This window comes from Ictidomys tridecemlineatus, chromosome 4 (assembly GCF_052094955.1).
Source record: "Ictidomys tridecemlineatus isolate mIctTri1 chromosome 4, mIctTri1.hap1, whole genome shotgun sequence".
Classification (NCBI taxonomy): domain Eukaryota; kingdom Metazoa; phylum Chordata; class Mammalia; order Rodentia; family Sciuridae; genus Ictidomys; species Ictidomys tridecemlineatus.
In genome coordinates, this window is record NC_135480.1 from 58,142,620 (window position 1) to 58,149,152 (window position 6,533).

At 40.0% G+C, this 6,533-nt stretch overlaps 1 protein-coding gene across 2 annotated transcripts in view; it reads left to right on the forward strand.

The window, feature by feature from the left end:
• The window catches only part of LOC101955567 (tripartite motif-containing protein 5), a 184,037-nt gene that overhangs the window by 72,785 nt on the left and 104,719 nt on the right, over nt 1-6,533 (forward strand). The window lies entirely within an intron of this gene.

A 6,533-nucleotide genomic window follows, 5' to 3' on the forward strand; every position in this document is an offset into this window, starting at 1 on the left:
TCCTCCCTGCCCTCAAATAAAACGGTCCTAGGTTAGTGAAAGACAACTTTAAGAAGAATAAATACAAAGAAAGCTACCATCAAGAACATCATAATAAATGTTCTGAGAAAAATTTGTCTATAGCCATAGGAAACAACACAAAAAATCAATAGATTATCCTCCAAAAGGCCCATGAATGAAAGACTTTGTCTCCAGGGTAGTGCTATTGGGAGATTACTGAACTTTTAGAAGGTGGACATCCACGAGTCACTGGGGTCCTGCCTTCAAAGGGCACTGAGGGCCCTGGCCCCTTCCTCTTCCTCTTTTTTGGCTTTCTGGCTATGAGGTAAGCACCTTTGCTCTGCTCTTTCATGCCACTTTCCTCCATTGCCATCCTAATTCTCACTAGAAGCCTAAAAGCAATGGGCTAATCATGAACTGAAACTTTAACTCTATGAACCACAATAACCTTTTCCTCTTTATAAGTTAATTATTTCAGTCATTTTGTTATAGTGATATAAAGGTCACTAACACAACCTCTAATTAGAAATAATGAAATGACATGTCTTAAAAAAATAAAAGGAAAAGTCAAATAAGGATTAGTCCACAATTCTGTATACTGTGAAAATATTTTCTATGCATTGAATGTGGTGGTACTCTCCTGTAATCCCAGCAACTCAGGAGGCTAAAGCAGGAGGATTGCAAGTTCAAGGCTGGTCTCTGCAATGTAGTGAGACCCTAAGCAACTTAGAGAGATCCTGTCTCAAAATAAAAATTTTAAAAAAATATAATAAAAGGCCTGGGGATATGTCTCGATCTAATTACCCCTGAGTTCACTCCCTGGTACTGAAAACAAACAAACAAAAATCTAAGAATGGAACCACCAAATATGTTCCAGCCATCCCACTCTTCAGTTATCAGTTAAAATAGGCATATTATAGGGATATAGCCACATCAGTGCTTATAGCTGCACAATTCACAATTGCCAAGTTACGGAACAAACCTAGGTACCCTTCAACAGATAAATGGATAAAGAAAATGGTATATATACGCAATGGGGTATAACCATCCATAAGAAGAATGACATTATGTCGTTTACTGATAAGTGGATAGAATGGGTAGCTATCATACTATGTGAAATGGGCCAGACTCAAAAAATCAAAGGTTGTATTTTTTTTTCTAATAGTGCAAAATTAGAGGGAGAGAAAGAGAGAGATAAAGACGGAGACAGAGAGAGAAAATGTTCCATCAAAACAGAAGAAATACCAGTAGACAAGAGGAAGAGGATTGACAGGGAAGGAAAGGGATCAGGATAAGGAAGGAACAGAGGAATAAATCTGACCCAACCTTCCTAAGGACATATATGAATACGCCACAGTGAATCTCACCATCATGTATAAGACATTAAAACAAAACAAAAAAGTAAATAGATCAGTAGAGGAAAGGGAAGAGACAGAGGGCAGTGGGGAAGGAAAGGAGAAGTACTGGGGACTAAGTTAGAGCAAATTGTATTCTATACTTTCATAATTATATCAAAATGAATCCTAAAGTTACAAAAAAAAACTAAAAAGAACCAATAAAAATATAAGCACATAAATAAATAAGAAGTTAAACCATGAGGAAATGCCTCCTCCCCATTCCGCTTTCCTCAGGAGAGGTGTACTAGTTGCTGGATGGATCAGCACTCACTGGGGCCCTGAACAAAGGCTTCTGAAATTTTATGAATCTGGAGGGGAAGGGGAAGCCCAAGGGGAAAGAGCTAGAAAGCTGAGAAGCACTGAGTACTGATACCTGCCAGAGAAATGTCTTCAAGCTTTCCCAACAATAAGACCTCCCGGCAGTCACATGGCTAGGAGGACCTCTTAGCATGAGAACTTGGCCTATCAAGGAGGGCAAGGCACAGGCAGGGGCAGAAGGAACAGCACCCAGGTGAGTCAACACAAGCTGCCAATCAGGATCTGGACATGTTTTCTTGTTTGGAGGGAGAGATTAGAAAGCTGGATGGAGGGCTGGGGATGTGGCTCAGGCGGTAGCACGCTCACCTGGCATGCGTGCTGCCCGGTTCAATCCTCAGCACCACATACCAACAAAGATGTTGTGTCCGACGAGAACTAAAAGATAAATATTAAAAATTCTCTCTCTCTCTCTCTCTCTCTCTCTCTCTCTCTCTCTCTCTCTCTCTCTCTCCCCCCCCTCCCTCTCTCTTAAAATTTAAAAAAAAAAAAAAGCTGGATGGAGTACTGTCCCAGGTGTTTCACAGCCAGGACTTCTGGGGGCTATGCAGGGCAACCTGCTGGAGTTGAGCAGGGCTTCCCCAGGTGTTCCTCCCCAGGTGTTCCTCCCCAGGTGTTCCTCCCCAGGTGTTCCTCCCCAGGTGTTCCTGGAAGTGCCCAGAGACATGTGGATACTGCTGTTGCTGCTGTTGCTTTTGCTCCTGTCTTGGCTGCTGTGTTCTGTCTTCAGGGCAGTGGGTTGCTGGCAGGGCACTCCAGAGATTTGCTATAACAAACCCTACACTATGACACTTTTGCTTACTAGGAAGATTACCTCTGCAGGGGATCTAAATAAAATTCTAGGGTCATTTTCAGGCTTCTGGGCAAAGTGATCTCAAAGGGGATCCACATGCTTTCTGCCTCACTCGGAAGTTTCAATCTATTGCTCTGGGACCTGAGCAGAATCTTCTGGCCATCCCATTGGCAGATGGATCCAAGATGTGGTGAGGGCATCATTTCCCCATCTGTCTCCAAATCGCTGTGTATTGAAGCTCCCCTCTTCCCCCAGTGACTCCTGTCTCCTGATGTTCCTGCCTCTGTGCATTCCCTCCCCACCTCAAGGGTGGACAGAACTACTGAATTCCTCATAACTAACAGTATGTGGCCAAGGTGAAGAGATGCCAGCACTGTGACTGTGCCCTATGATCTAACACCGTATTACTGGAGCAGTAGCTCCCTTTCTCTTGTTGGCCTTGAAGAAGCAGCAGCCATCCTGTGAACTACCCATGGAGAAGTGCATGGACCAGGAAATTTGGACAGTCTTCAGAAGCTGAGAGCCTCTGTTCTAGAAGCGCAAGGCACTGTATTCTACAACTAACCTGAGTTATCTTGGAACCAGACCCTTTTCTCCTTTAACCTCCCAGTAGACACCTTCACTACACACTGCTGAGGTTCTGAAAGACAGAACCCTTCTAAACTGCTGCCAACACTTATGAGAGACAGACTCTGTGAGCTAACCGAAGCCTTCTATGTCCTTCAGTTTGGGGTAGCCTTTTATACAGCAATAGAAAACTAATATAGTCTTCATCTACCATATTGAGTGATATTGAAGATATTATTACAATTATAAAATCAGATTATATGGCTATGAATATGATAAGAAAAAAGATATTTTACAGTGATGTAATATTTATAATTTGGTAACATATATTAAGGGCTATGACTATTTAAACAAATTATTCTATTTCATTAAACAAAGTTAATAACCTTAAATCATGAAAAAAAACTAAAAGTAAATACTCATTTTAAAAAATATTTATTTTAAATCAGAGAAACCAAGAAAAAATAATAGGTACAACTCTGTGTCAATGCTTATTTGCCAAGAAATAGCAGAAGTTATTACAAATATTCTATTATTTCTCACAATATCATTTCAAGTAAGTTTTGTTGTGTTTATTTATGTTTATACTTATATGTGTTCATACTTATATTTATGTATATATTTCAGAAGAAATTGAACCTCATAGAAATTAGTTGATTTGATAAGGGCCATTATGTGGTGATATCCTCATGCACAGTTCTGTTTTCCAAGTGCAAGCATTCAACAATCCAGTTACAATGTTTAACCTCTACACTAAAAATATTTTCTTATTTTCAGCAGTAGCATGCTGGGCATGAAGTAGTTCAGCAAATTATCCATCATCATGACCCTCTCCTGCCTCATTTATGGCTGCACGGATTTAGAATGTCAAATTATATTTCTTGGTCTCCAGGGTTTAGCTTAAGATGCCTCAGCTCAGCACTTCCTGGGCTGCCCCTTCTGCCCCCAGCACCTTCAGAATCAGGCTGCTGCCTCCTCCATGGTAGTTGGTGCAGAGAAATGAGCAGTGATGTTGGAGTAAGATGGACCTAAAACTAATCTGCCTCTCCTGCTCCTTAGCATTAGGAGCATAATGAGAATCTCTGTTTACAAATTCCTTTAACTTATTTTTATATAAATGTGTCCTTCTTCTGATGCTTTTAACAGAGTAACTGGCAAAGTGTTTATGTATTTACATTTAATTATATTCACTATTATATGTATATATAAATATGTGTGCACAAATGAATTTGTGTGACTACTGCCAAACCTAATCTGGAAAGACACAATCCCAAATGTCATAATCTCAAACATCATAATCCTCAAAGGGAAAATCCTAAATGATGAAAATCTCTGAAGTCTAAAATCCTGCAATCACAATCTCAAAAGATTAAAACCCTGAAAGTGGAATCCTGGAAGCTGAAATTCTGAAAGCTGCAATTCCCTCTGTGAGCAGTTGGGGGAGGCTATACAAGAGGAAGGGAAAAATCAAACTGTGGGGAAAGACTTAGTGTTTGGGTTGTAGGCAGGATTCTTGCATCATTTTAGTTGAAATGAAAACCCAGAAACCTGATAAAACATTATTTTTGAGGTCTGTGAGGGTTTCTAGATACATGAGTGTATAACTATGAGTGGCCTAGATGGGTAAGATCCATTGTGACTGGCACCATCCAATCTGTGTTGGCAGGAAAAAATAACTATAGAAGGTCGACCAGGACCGGTCTATATTTCATCTTCCCATCACTGTTAAACCTGTCCAACTGCTGTACATATGCCTGAATGTTCATGCTTACAAAAATATGTATGAGATCATTGCATATCTTAATATGTGAAGAGGTTATGAAGTGTTCTGTTTCTCAAATAATCTTCTTTTAAAAATGTACACAGATGACTTATAAAGAATTTTATAGGAATATGTTTTTCAGAATATGTTTTGGGGATTTTGATTTTTCAGGATATTAGACTTTGGGGATTTGATCTTTTGAGAGTTTAATATTTGGAATTGTGTCTTTAGGGACTTTGCCCAAAACTATGCACAAATGTGTATGAATTTATCAATCCTGAGCCAGGCACTTTAGTCTTCATCCAGCATGGCTGTTTTATTCCTCCTTATTTCCATACCTCTTTATGTGAATTCCAGCAGTGACACAAATGGCCCTGATTTACATTATATACACAGTGGTATTTTTATTTATTAACTTAACTGCTCTGGGAGTACCCAGATTAAATATCCTTTTTTGGTATGTCTCTAATTGTTTCTCATTCACATTTAAACCACAGAACTAGAAATTACTCTTATAACTATATATCTAAATATCTATTTAACTGTCACTCTTATATGCATGACTTTGTAGTCAATATGAGAAAATGGGGGAAATAGAGAAATTCTCTTCCTGACTTTATGAAATTTAGAGTTGAGGGGTACAGTGTGGAGAGGGGGATGGATTTACTAATGATGGTCTTAAGTGATAGCAGCTGCACACAGCAGTTCTTCTCATCACCCTCTCCTCAAATATTTTCATTTCCTAATTCAGAGGGTACTGACTGAATCTTCACCTCTGCTTCCAGTGAGGAGCCCTAGAAAGCTATGAATGGTCTATGGGCCACAGCCCAGCTTTCTGGACCAGTTCCACAGAGAGTAGCAGTGGAGAATTAGGCCTGGCCCTTCTCAAGTATGAAATACATAATTTGGAGAAGACAATAGGGTCAGATGGGCAGTTCTTTGAGGCTTCATAGTTTATCTGTTGTAAGTGTAAAATATTGTAATATTTCTGCATGGCTTTCCAGGTCAATTTCTAGCATCAAACCCTCTGAGTATGGAACTCTTAATGGTGTGGCAGCTGCAATGATCTGTGGCTTCATGGTTTACTCATCTTGTAAAACCCCCAAGCCCAGACTCAAGGAATTATGTCGGTACTCTAAATATCCTTAACTATGTATACCCTTCTCTATGAGCCACATCAGCTGGCTGAAAGCACAACCCAGCTAAGGTATCAGTAACAAGAGGAGCACATGGGAAGAATTTCCATTAGGAGCACCTTTTCTAACTTTCAGTACTATGTTGGGTTGATACGAATTATGTTGGAAGTGACAGGATAACAAGATCCTGTAAAGGGGAAAGGGACCAGAGAAGGGGGAAGAGACAAGAGGGTTAAAGAAGACAGTAGGGTGAGTGGACATGAATAAATCAATATGTGCACATCTGGAAATGTCACAATCAAACCCATAATTTATATAATTGACATGCACTCATAATTTCGAAAATCTGGGAAATAAAATACTCAACAGTAGAGCAAAAGATACCCAGAGGGCAACATACTAGGTAACAGATAACATATTTCAGAGCTACAGTAATTCGACCTGTGGCCAGGCAATAGATAGCAAGTTGAATGGGTAAGGGGTCCCTTCATTTTACCACCCCTCCTCCTGGGGAAGGCAGGCCTGCACAGGGGCCCAATAATTGGGGTGTGCAGGGGGACCAA